Source organism: Struthio camelus, chromosome 4, assembly GCF_040807025.1.
Source record: "Struthio camelus isolate bStrCam1 chromosome 4, bStrCam1.hap1, whole genome shotgun sequence".
Classification (NCBI taxonomy): domain Eukaryota; kingdom Metazoa; phylum Chordata; class Aves; order Struthioniformes; family Struthionidae; genus Struthio; species Struthio camelus.
In genome coordinates, this window is record NC_090945.1 from 62,862,769 (window position 1) to 62,876,153 (window position 13,385).

At 37.9% G+C, this 13,385-nt stretch overlaps 1 protein-coding gene across 4 annotated transcripts in view; it reads left to right on the plus strand.

Moving 5' to 3' along the window:
* Nucleotides 1–11,212: 11,212 nt before the first annotated feature.
* ARAP2 (ArfGAP with RhoGAP domain, ankyrin repeat and PH domain 2) overlaps nt 11,213–13,385 on the plus strand; it is a 127,035-nt gene continuing 124,862 nt past the window's right edge. For 3 of the 4 annotated variants that reach the window (XR_011141078.1, XM_068943218.1, XM_068943220.1), the window contains exon 1: nt 11,534–11,763. The gene's annotated coding sequence lies outside the window, so the exon portion shown is untranslated. Of the gene's footprint in view, nt 11,510–11,533; nt 11,764–13,385 lie in introns of those variants that run through there. The other variant, XM_068943219.1, reaches the window with a different exon arrangement.

A 13,385-nucleotide genomic window follows, 5' to 3' on the forward strand; every position in this document is an offset into this window, starting at 1 on the left:
CAACTGTATGAGCTGACACCCGCTGTAACTGGTATATTCAAAAGAATATGAGTCAAATTCTTTTTGACTCATCCTAGTTTGTTTTGATCATGCTGAAAGCGTACAGCACAGCTAACACACAAGAAATGTGAATCTTTAACCCGTTTACCATTTCTGATTGTCCAGCATCATTACATCTTTCCAAATTACTCCTAGTAAAAAAGGAACTCTGAAAGTAACATACCTTTTTGTGTACAGGAAGTGAAAAACCTCATCTTCCCACCCAAAGTTTTGGGGATATGTAAGGAAAATAAAAGAGAAGGGCAATAAATGCATTATTAGATATTAAATATAATATTATACATAGACTAACTTTTCATCTGATGTGAGAAGTTGGTGTGACTCCATACTGTTTTACTAACTATAATATAGCTGGATTCATCAGCTCTGTATCTTGTCCAATTTAAGTATTAGACCACTCCTGTCCAGACTGTCTAAATCATTTAGTGATTTGCAGAAATGAGTTATGAAAAAAGACATTAGTTGGATAAAGGTAAAAGCATATCTGATTTTTAAATAGTGACCTTTATTTATAAAATAGGTAATAAATAGACCTGTTATCACAATATGCTATTCATTGAATGCAGCACTGCTTACTGAAAGTTAGTAAGAAAACACACTTTTAGAAGCACAGTTTTAGAATATATAATATGTACTGATCCATACGCATGTTCTTTGCCATAAGCAAACCTTTCAGATGAACTAAAGAATTAGATATCTAACTCCTTGCATTAATATATACTATCTGTATAAATTGTCCATACATAGTGCAAAAAAGAGATTTGTTACTTTAGAAATACATTTATCTAAATGCATTTAATAGGTCAAGAAAAAATATTCTTATTTTTTAGATGCAGTTGAAGAAACAATATCGAGCTTTCAAGATGAAAATGTGCATTGATCTTTTCTGTAAACTTGAGTGAAATATGCAAAATGCAGTTTTGTGAAAATTTGTAGTACCAAATGGTCTAAGTCTCTGTAATTATATTGGTGTCTGTATAAGAATTTATTGTTGGGGCAATTAGGTAAGCTACATTTTTACTTAAACAGTTAACTCTTCAAAGCAATTCAGGAACTGCTATTGGGAGATATTTGAATTTTAAACGTGATTATTATGCATCAGATTTTGTGAAAGAAAATGAAGTGATAATCATTCAAGCTAAAGTTGACTCAGATTTTTTACTATTTAGCAATAGTAAAGTAAATATTGTTAGATTGTCTGATGACATATTTCAACGTCTTTAAATTCGGCTATTCATATATTACAAATATGGTTTTGGTTAAACAAAAATAGCCCCCCCCCACCAATGACTTCAGTCACAGTATTTTTGACTATGAAAACTTGATCTTTGTGATATTGTACTGTTATTAGTTCTCCAGTTTCTCCCTACTTGAAGAGATTAAAAGGGTGGAAAATGAGATTTCTTAAAGATTTTTCTTGATATTTAATGGATAGTCTTATGCTTTAAAGCTTTTGCTTTTGCACTATGCTGGCAGGCTTTAGACAATATAACTATAAAGTCTTTGGGAACCTTCAGACGTTTACTATTTGACACAAGCTCTTGTCCAAAGAGATCCACTCTGATAGTAGCCGTCAGGGGCTTGTGCGCAGCCACAGACCTTTACGGCCCTGACTCGCCTCACATGGCGAGTGTCGGTGATTGCCACATTTGAAACTTTCTGAACGCTCTGCAGCTTGTAAAACTAAATGTTCCTGAGATGAGTAAAATATAACCAGAAAACATGAAGGGTAAAGAAAGTGGAGACAATTAGTCATTAGGAAATACTACAGAAAAGTGAGCGTATATTGCCTGAAAATATAAGAGTACTGTTATTAATATGTATTATACAGTATTCTGGAGAAAATAAGAGAGTATCACATACATGATCACATACACAGAAGAGAGGATTTCAACATGAATCTAGTACCAAGGGTATTTACATGCAATTTAATAGCATATAGTTAATGCTATAGTTTCACAATCACTTTAAGCCAATCATGTTAAACCATTCATTTTGCAAAGTTAAATTCAGCATGCACTAGTTATCTGAGCTGATTTATCATGTGGCACACAATCTAGGAAGAGGATGTAGAGACAGCAGGAATAAGCAGACTTGATAATAAGCAGTGTGACTCCTCTCTGCAGCAAAATCGGCTTTTACTGTGAAACTACTGCCTGATCTTGCAGCTTTTACTACAAAATCCTAAACAGAAAGAAAGTACACAAAGAAAACCTGTTTTGGTATACTGCATCAAAAGAACCTCATAGAATCGGCCACTGTGGAGCCCCAGAGTCACTGGAAATCCCTGCACGTAATGTGTCCTTTAACTGAGGAAGAGTCAGGTTCTTAAGGGTAAGGTAAAGACACAGCTCTCATGTTTACTATTACATATAGACATAGGCTTTTTAGTATTATAATAACAGGCTCACAGGAAAAGAGATGTGTGGGTGTCCTGCAACCCAATTGTCAAAATAGGACCCAAGGCCCAAGTAGGTAATTTTGTATAAAGTGAAGAAAATTAAAATAATTAACAGATAATAATGTGTGAGATATAAAAACGCAGGGACAATTGTGGTAGATGTTGAATTTTTTTTAATTATATATTTTCCTTTCTTGTTTTTTTTAAATTTTTTTGTACAAAAATTAATAACAAAAGGGCTGTGTACTCATCCTCAGAGCTTAGTTCTCTATTGCATTTTGCATTTTGAAGAGTGATCCTGCTCTTCAGCAAAACTACATTAGCATGAAAGTGATAAAACAAACCAGAAAGTTGGCTCCATGTTTTGTTTTATTTTTAAACAATTCATATACCTGGATTACTTTCAGTTTAACTATATTCTCTGACTATTCATGAATCCTTAAAAAGGACTTTTCAAGTCCTTTGTAAATAGTGGCCTTGGAGGCAAGAGAAACAAAATACAAAAGGTACAAAAATAAGGATCAAAGTATACAGTTAAATTCATTTGTTATCATGTAGTAAATATACATATTCTTTTCAGAATACCTTAACACCATGGCATAGCTGATAACACAGAAAGTGGACTTTGCTCTGCTAAGAAGAGATATTGGACTATACAATGCAGACACAATAAGTTATATCTTTATACTCTGAGTATAATGCAAAGTTCAGTGCATGACAATTAATAAAAGCATTTTGCTGAGTTTATTGATCAGTTCATATTTGAAAATATTTGTAGTGGGTTTTCTTCCTATCTCTGGTATTACAAGGTCCAAGTGAGAAAATGTAGTATTAGCACAAGAAGACCAACAAAGAAAGTGCTATAGATTACTGGGCCATAGGAACTGTGTTATTTACTCACGTGGGTGGTCTATTTAACTTCATATCACAGTGATCACTGCTAGACGTTTTGGAGAAAGCCATAATCCCGTCGAAATGAATAATGAAATAGTATGGTTAGAAAGGGCATTTCTCTCTTAGCTCAGTCGTAGAACTTCACATTAAGCTGTCTTGTGCATGAGCCTGAGGTTAGGTAAGCGTACAGCAGGAAGGAGAACTTAAGCTTGTGTTAAACCTCATTGTGCGCCCCACTTATTCACCTATATTCACTTAGATGTAACATGGTGTGTTTGGCCTGAATTTGCCATTATATTTACATTAGCTCTTGTGGAGGTTTCAGGCAGCCAGCGTTGGGAAAACAAGCCATCCTCACCCATGCTGAGGTACAGCTAACACACAGAACAGGGTGCCAATCATATTTTTTTCATTTTTGAGCCTGATCTATGCCAAACTGCATAGCTTTTTGTTCAAAAAAAAAAGTTTACATTCTTTATGTGTTCTCTTTTAGCTTAATTGTTGATAATTATTGATCAGTAGGCTTGACTCGTATTCTGCGAGAGCAAACATTAGACTGTATACTAACCAAAGACAAAGAGATTGCAGACTCAGACTCAGGGCCTTATGGGTTCTCGCTGTTTTTGATGGGGTTCTGATTAGCAAAAGGAGCTTCTAGCCTATCTAATCTGTCCGTACTACTTGAATATCGGCCTAAGAAATCTAACAAAACTATAGATGGAGATTGTGATAGATGCTGAATCCGTATATGATGTTATCATAATTACATTCTTTTACAGGAGATAATCTTAACCTAGCTGAAAATCTACTCTATCTGAAATGCAACATGAAGTGTTATATGCATTGCACGCACTTTCCTTTTGTGAAAGAAATACAGATCGCTTTTACTGATGCTTCTGTTACAATGGACAATTTCTTCCAGGCACAAGAGAAGTGAGTTGTGATGACAGATGTGAAGAAAAAGTGGCCTTTCCCTAGCTATATACTGAAATACCCTAACCAGTTCTCATTATATCTTTTTTATGCTCATTTAGACTTTCGGTACGCTGCAGAATGGCAATGAATGGCTTTAATGCATTCATTTAAAAAGGAATTTTCTTTATTTTTAAATTTGTTTCCTTTTCTTTTTTTTTTTGTATTCAGGAACTGTGAAGACCTCCAGGATATTGAGTATTCATAAGCAAGGTGTAAGTTTTGCCTTTTAGTAGCTGAAGAGAGTATGCAATTCAAATTCCACACCAGTGTGCATAAACTGAAAGATTTAGTCAAGGTTTTGGTCTTACATATGTTTTATCTTTGAGTGTACAAAATGGAATTATCTTAAATCAAGCCTATATGTGACCCATTGGCTTTCCAATTATCACGTAAGGTAAGGACAAGATTACCATGTATCCTGCAAAGGTCAAAATCTTGATTAACTCTTTACCTGGAGAGGATTATAATTTCTATAGCTTCTCTGCTGGCTGGTTTGTCTGCTTTTATAAGATTAAGCAATAAATTCATTATAACCTTTGGGAAAAAATAAATCTAGGAAAAAAAATGTCTTTTGATTTGATCATGAGTAGTATTTTGAAGTTATTAAGCATGCTTCATGTTGTTTTAATGTTACAGTGTTTAATTCTGTAAGAAAAGCTGTAGCCTTTTCTATCCAATATTGAAGTGACACTTTACTGTATTGCAATTTTAATTAAATTTTGGAATGGAAGAGGCTGTAGAAAAACAACATGAAAGTGTTCTGTTTTCACTTGATGGTATTTCTTTTCTTAATGACAGAGTCCTAGTCTCAGTTACACTGCTGTCATCAATAATGAAGTTTAATAATGAAGTTTTATTGCTCCTAAGAGATACTCTTAGAAGAAAACAATCCTTGAAGGAAGACTTAAATTTTCTGAGTGTAAGCAGGTGAAAAAGATAGGGAAAAATGCCTGGATGTAGAAAGATATGTTGTCACCAGCTTCAGCAAAGTTCATTATATAAGCTGAGTATTTAGTCCTAATAAGATTTGCAGATGATTGAGATTTCTTAAATGGAAAAATAATTCAAAATTGTAGGCAGAACAGTGATGCCATCCTTTGTTTACCTAAAATAACTGAGGTTTGCTCTCACTCTGTTTCGTGTAACATACTTCTCAGTAATACGATCAAAGCAACAGGAGCAGAAAGGACATCACTGATCAGTGTCTGCTGCAAGATCAACCTCTCCAGCATGTTGTGAGTAGTACTTCCTAGGTGGCTTGTCTACTTCCAACTTTTCTTTTAGCATTTTACATTTGAGGCTGTTTCTTAATATGGTATTTCAAAAAAACCTGAAAGCCAAGGAAACAGTATGTCAAAAGGGATTTAGGTAGTTAAAACTTCAAAGACTTGATACTTTTCAGCCTTCTAACTCAACCTAGTACCTTCTTCACAGGAAGAAGTTATTCATGGACAGAGCAGGTATCTTTACTATGTGTTTTCTATTCAAGTGTTATTCACATATCCCGTAAGCTCTCCAGTTTTTAATAGAATTAGAATCCTGGAAGTGATTCAACTGTCATGAAGTAATTTTTTTGGGGGGGTAGGAGGAAAGCAGAGAGGGAAAGAGGAAAGAGAAGACTTACAGTGTGTCACCAGATACAAAGAAAAATGTGCAGTTATATTAAAGTTTATAAGTTCTAGCTGTGGTTGTACTTTGGAAAGTTTTTCTCTAAAAATGATATTGTGAAATCTATTGTGTTTCAATACTTTCCATGCGAAAGTTGCTCAAGCAACAAGTAAATTGAAAGTGGGGAGGAGGTGTTTTAGACAATGACCTTTAAAACTAATGGTGTCTTTTAATGTGTCATATGTGGTTTCTGTAAAATATGAGCAAGTCAATGCTGTGTAGATAAAATCTTAATGATGAAGAATTCATTACAATTCAATGAACTGTGTAAAAGTTGAACATGGGAAAAAGTTAGCACTTTGATGTGCAGAAAAGTTCCTCCAAGGGATTCATTTTCAAAAAGTTTAAGAATGCTGCTTTAGATTTCTCAAAGGTGACAGGGAGTTATGCCAAGGTAACAAGGTCCCCTAAATGAGAGCAATAGAAAGAAATAAAGGAATAAAAGGGATCCTACTGCATGCTTTGAAGCTGCATTTGTATTCAGTCGCAACTGGAAAACCTTTAAATATAAATGAGAGACCAAAGTGCAGGGATGAGGTCCCACATGAAAGCAGGCACTCTGAAAACAAAGTATTGAAGCTGGCTCTCTAGCTTTTCTAGTGAAAGATGTCTTGGAGAAACCCTAAACGACAGCTAGAACAGGAGATTGATGCCAAGTATTTTTTAAATTTGCATTTTTCTTGGCTATATGCCTTTCTTTTGAAGCAAGAGCTTAACCCCTTGCCTGGCTAGAATAAATTTGCTGTTTTCATTTTTAGGCTTGTGAACTCAGGTTAATCTTATACATAGGAGATACTTTTACTTTCCCATAAGCATTGAATTCAAATAAAGTGCTAATGCAGACAAAACTTTCAGGTTGTCTGCAGACTGAAACACATATATAGACATTGTGAAAGTGGGGGACCTCCAGCTCATAGGGCTGTATCAATTCGTTTGAGTGTTGGCTCAGAGACAGGACACAGAAGGGATTAGTGCTGGTAAGTACTATACAGTATGCTTTGACCAAAGGCAGTTGATAGACTATCTTTAACTTCCAGAAACCCCATGTTATCACAGAAATATATTTTGAATTGCCATCTTTGCAGAGGTGTGAGGTCAAGTTCAATATTTCTGACTCATCTATCACCACTATATTAGAGGTGATTTTAGAGCAAATGTTACTATTGGTTTATATCTATGCTTTTATTCCCAGAAAAAGTATTCCAGAACATCTGAATAACTTCTTGACTTTAGAGGATTTTGAAGGTACAGCTGAGTGCAATATACAATATACGAGCCAGAAAATTCACTCTTGCTTCACTGTCTTGGATCACCTATATTGCTAAGGGAAAGAAAAAAAAAAATCAGTATATTGTAAAAGTAATCAGTAAACAGCATATCACCATGTTACACCAGCTTTATGTCATTGGTTTCAAAAGAATTATACTAAGATCTAAACAGCTTAAAGAGCTACATAATGAGTCTGTTGGTTGTTTTAATAAAACAGAGAGACTACATCAGGGTCAACTACGTAGCCGTTAAAAGAAATAAAAGGGCAAAATCCACAACGGTCATATTGCCATACCTGGGAAGGAAAACATTAACTAGTTTATAAAGTGATAGACTGAAAATACAAATCCATCATGTTATACAGGGAATTATTTTATGATACTTTTGGAAATCACATTGACCATTATACAACTATATAAAAAACTGTGGTACAGGTTGAACTGGCCTATAGGTCTCCATAAAAATGTATGTAGGTGTCGAGTGAGACAGAAAAAATAACTGAGTTTTAAAGCTCAGAATAACTGGCTGAAGTGAATCCCAAGGTCACATAAACAGATGATAGCAAATGCAAAAACTGAACCTAGATTTCTCGAACCCTGTGCTCATCCTTAACTGTAGTCCTATCTTTTTTCTGAGGCTTCTCAGCCCTCCTTGTCTTACCCTGACTGAGTAAAATACGTTATCTTATTTTTTAGCTAGAACTCTGCTTTGAAAATTGTTGTGCATGATTTAATTTCCAAGATTAGTTTTCTTGATATTTTAATAACAATATTATAGTGATTGAAGCTCAAATCATAAAAAATATAGACAGTCATCTGCTGGTTGTCTGAGACAGAGCTAACATATTTAATTTCTTAGAATGCTTCATAAACTCCGAAAATTAAACATATTTACCTTCTCAACACCTTGAGGAAGTTGATGGATGGATTTTATTACTTCTGTTTTAAAAATGAGCAAAAAAACCCTGAAAACATTGAAGAAGACCCAGTTTAGAACTCAGTTTCTGCTACCTAACTCTGACTGTATTCCATAGTAGTATGTCCTATTTTTACATCAAAGAGATAAATAATCACATAAAACATCACAAATAAACTCAGTTCTTGTGTAGATTTTGAGATAGCTGACAAACTTTGTCCACTATATCAGAGCTTGTTGCAGGCCATCCATAAGGAAGGAGTAGCAGTTGTTTCCTCTAGTTTATCTTTGGAGTTTGATGTTTGCGCAGTTCATTTCTAGGAAGTTCTTAACTATATTAAATATGCAGCAAATAATTATGTAACTGATTCATTTTTTAAAGATATACACACACTTGAAAATGATAATTTTTGGTGTTGGAAAGTGACTGACCAGTTTGCGTTACTGGCCTAATGGACAATGAAAAATGTAGAAATCATCTGTTTTGATTTATAACAAACCACATAGGTGAAGTGTGGAAGTCTGAGGTAGAATCACAGCTAATTATTCTAAGGTTCAGCTTCTGTACAGTCTAGGTGATACTATTCCATCTTCAAGTAAACACAGGCTTACCTGGTTATTCTTATGGACTGATAATATTAAAAGTAATCATGCCAATGTCACTTATTGAAAAACAGGGTTATTTTAAAAGTTGTATGTCATCATAAGTCTGAGCTGGAACGCAAAGCTTAGCATATTCACTATTAATGGCCACATGTATTTTAGGATACAAAGGAACCTAATATCTTTCAGAGGACATAGTAAAAGTCTTGCAACTTCTGCTCAGAATTAATTTCTAAACTTAAATTTTATCTCCATCCACTTAGAAAACATTACCAACCAAATAATTTTTATGATAGCAACACAGAAAGTCAAGGGAAGAGGAAATTATCAGATAATAACATCTCTCTAGTTTTCAATCCTGTCAGCGGATTTTCAAAACTCAAAGCAGTTCAAGAATATTGACAAACCTTAGAATAGTATTGTCACTTGTATCACTTCTGAATTACATCAGAATTAGTAGAATGCAATTTCCTCTCTGATTTTTGTAAGAATCTTTTAAGTTGTGCTTTACCGTAGTGGTAGAAAGCTGCCATTCTGCACTCTGATAGATAACTATATGCTGTAGATAAACCAGTGTTGAGTGTTTTCTTAGGATCTGAAACATTATGCTACTTTATTTCTAACAAAGAGTTAAACTGCATATAGATTTGCCTGATACTGGCAATGCGGTTTAGACCCACACACAAAGAAAAAAACCCTAAAACCCCCAAATGCACAAAATGGCTTAAAATGAGTTTGTATATACCAATTTTTCTGAACAGTCAATTAATGCAAATATAAATATGAAAACACAACTGAGTAGGTGTTTGGAGCTTACTTTCCCTCTTTCTCCTCTACAAAAAAAAAAAGAAAAAATCTCAGATCTTGTGGTCTTATCTTGTGGTCAAGAAGAGTAGATAAGTCTAGTTCTGGTTGAGACACAGTGCAGCAGATTGGGAAGTGTCTGTATTATGCTCTCAGTGAAGATGCTCTCAGGGAAGACGCTTGCAGGAAATTCAGCCCAGCATAAATTGCTAATTAACTGGGATTTGCATACTTTAAAATGTCATTTGCAAGCTTTAAAAAGGGGTCAGGTCCTTATCTTGTTTACCACACCTGAATCTTTCAAATATTTTAAGTTACCATATTTAAAATTCTTTTTCTAAGTCAGCATTCATTGCCAGTCCTACTTTTCTGAAAGGAAGCTAGGCTGAGCTGGAAATCTTAGGCAAAATAGGTGATTGAAGGAGTGTGTGAGCCCTTAAATTACAATGCCGTGAGCCCTTAAATTACAATGCCGAAAGGCAATGTCCAAAAAGGGTGCTAGTACACAGGCCTGAATACAAACTGTGCTTTAGGACTGTAGAAGCAGAAACAGAAAGTGGGCTGTTTAAACCTAGAGTAACTTGCTTTGGAAACACACGGGCTGATTTGCAAAAGACTGGGAATGATGTTGGAGTATATCACCATATACAATTTCCCACACTGAGCAACAGCACTAATAAAAAGTCAAGTAAGACCATAATGATTTTTTTCTATCCTCTAGAAAGGGCAGACTCAAGCCTTGCACTTGAGTAGGACTTCCTTGCCCCAAAATTGGCTTACATACTGTAAGTTTGGGAGGCAGAAATAACTGTTTTTTCAATTTAGTAGGCTGGCATTCAGGCAGCTAAAAATAGGACTTGCAGTAGGGTTTTCAGAAGTGCTTGGACGCTAATGGAATTGGTTCTGTGCTCTACTTAACAACTTCTAATCGTTTAGACTGTGGGAGTCGGAGACTGAACAAGTTGTTTACATTCAAAATTGTGATCCTGAAACCCCACTAAAAACCAACAGCTTTTAACAGCCCTACAATTCAGTAAGGCTGCATTTAGTATGCAGTAAGTAGTCTTTGAAGCAGGGATAAGAATCTCATTCTGCTCCCAGATGAGCGCTTTAATTACTAGCCTCTTTTTCTCAGCAAATCTTTGCTTTTCTGCTTCAGCAGCTTCTGCTTCAGCTAGAGCTCTGCCTCTAGCTTCAGCTACAATAGTCTAAACCTTCTGATTTGCCCTTGGATTGAGACAGACTTGGAACTGATAACAGGAAGATATGTATATATATGCATATATACGATATATATAGGTACTGAGTAAATGAAAGTACTTCTTGGTCTCATTCTGTGTAACAAAATGCTAGTTCCTAGAAGTGGGGAAGTTGCATACTTTACTGAAAGCTCAGTAATTTTCTTTTTCTTTTTTTTTTTTTTAAAGCAAGGCAGCACTCAAAACACGTGCTATTACTGCAATGCAATACTATGACACGGCATCTGCGTTGCCAGCGGCTTCGTTTGGTTCCCCAGGTCACCCACAGAAGCCCTGTCGCTGCAGGGCGGCGGCGGGAGGGGAGGGCAGCGCTGCGCTGCGCTGCTCCGTGCGCCTGGGCGGCGGTGGCGAACAGCCAGCGCTCGCTGAGCTCAGGGCAGTTCCGGCCCAAAGGCGCTCGCCGAGCTCCCAGCCCAAAACCTGGCCGCTCCCAGCGCAGCGGCGGCGGCGGCGAGAGCCATTGCGGGACGGCGGAAAGAGCCGCTGCCGGCCGCCTCCCCGGCCAAGTGAAGCGCCGGGGGGAGGGGAGCGGAGTGGAGCAAACGCCCTGGGAGCCAGCTTCCCCCCGCCTGCTCAGAAATATGCTGCCCGGCGAGCACGCCCTGAGCAGCCGCCCGGCGGCCCACGCGCGGGGCGGCAAGCGCTCCCCGCCCGCGCCCAGGTGCGGCCGCCTCCCGCGGGCGGGGGCTGCGCGCCGCGGGCGCGGCCTGCCGGGGAGCCGCGCGGGGTGCGGTGGGCTGGGCTGGGCTGCGCTGGGCTGCGCTGGGTGTGGGGGCAGGCAGGCAGGAAGGAAGAAAGGAAAGAGAAAGGCAGCCAGCGAGAGGAGAGCCAGAAAGGAAAGAAACAAAGCTGAAGGAGTCGAAAGTCCGGCTTTTCTCTCCCCTCGGCTGTTCCCCGGGGCGCGTCGCCGAAGAGGTGAGGCAGCCTGCGCGGGTGCGGGGCTGGCGCGGCCGCTCTGCCGCCCGCCGCCGCTCTGCTGCCGGGGTACTGGCCGGGCCGGGCCGGGCCGGGCCGGGCCGGGCGTGCAGCAGCTGGCAGAGCCGCACTTCTGGAGTACTTCAGAGTTACCAGCCTGTTTAGGGGTGAGACTGGGCGGTCTGGTAGAGGGGCATGTCGCTTGAGATGAATGCCTAATATAAAAATTAGACTCTCACACGGAGTAATTTGTAGGTAGGTGGGAAATATGGTGTGCGTGTTTGTTTTCTTTTCAGCTTAATTATTTTTTGTGCGTTCCTTTACCCCGAGAATTGTTTTTGCAAAGTTAGATGCCACACTGCCTTTGTATTTGTGGACATCTTGTCAGAGAGTGAATGAAGTTCACTTTGAGAAAGCTGAGGAATCGCTACGATGCCTGCAGTGCCACAGAAGACAAAGTGCGGGATATGGCACCCAAGTGTTGCCACAGCAACTTGCTAAGCCGTACTCAGCCTGTTCCAACTTCAGTTTGCTTATTCATGCCATGCAGTTTCACAGTCCAGAGACAGTTCTGGGTGTTGTCCCGCTGGAATTACTTGCAGTGTAAGGTTTGTCCCCGAGGTAAGGAAGTTGGCTAAACTTTTCTGTGGAAGACAAGTATTCTGAAATGAACGACAAAGAAACATTTTGTCAGAGGATGTGCTTATTTCATAATTACCCATTAGATTGAACTACTTTTAGTAACTTTATTGCACTTGCAAGGGAAATGATTTTATCCAAATCATTGTAATCACTTTTGCTGAGTTGACCTGAATTTTAACTACTTGAGTAACCTCTTTAAAAAGGTCATTTGAGAGTTTTTTGAGCAGGCAGTCAGGATGCTGATTGCGTTATGGAGATTTTTTGGAAAGATCTGTAATGGTCTACAACGCTTTTAAGGCCTGTTAGCCTTAAGTAGTCAAGTACAATGGGAAGATGCATTTCATTGCTGTCAGGTTTCATTTAATTCCATAGTAGGCCATATCTTAGTTACTTCGTTTGTTTCTGTTTCTTTGGATCTAAATCTAGTACGTGGCTTAGAAGAAGCTGGGAGCAAGCCTGCGTTTATATTTGTTGACCTGGTCACTTAAAGTGTGATTATATTGGCATGCGCTTCTAAAGATTTGACACTTTCGTTGAATGAGCTAATATCAGTTGTGATCTTAAAAGGGAAAAAAATCCTTACTTGACTATTTTTACATGCAGTTATATCCTACTGTTTATGTACTTACTTAATTAGTAAAAGCTGGTTTGCTCGCTTGCTTTAACATAGCTTCATTTATCTAGATACGTGTTCCAATCAGTATCTTCTTGAAGATTTTTCAACTTGAAAGTCATGGCATCAAGGCTATATCAGTTGATAAGGTTTTTGAAAGTGTTAGTTAGATGCATCCTCCATGTGAGGAAATATCCTGAAAATTATGCTTTTTTTCTGTGCCGGTGCTGTCGTATCATCTTTGGAGGCATATAGAGGATAAAGCTGTCACTTTCTGCAAAACAGAAAGAATTGTTATGCCACTCTGAGTTCCTGCATCTAGTTGTCTAAGTCCGTTCCATAAGAGGGGGAGAGGGAAGGATGTGAA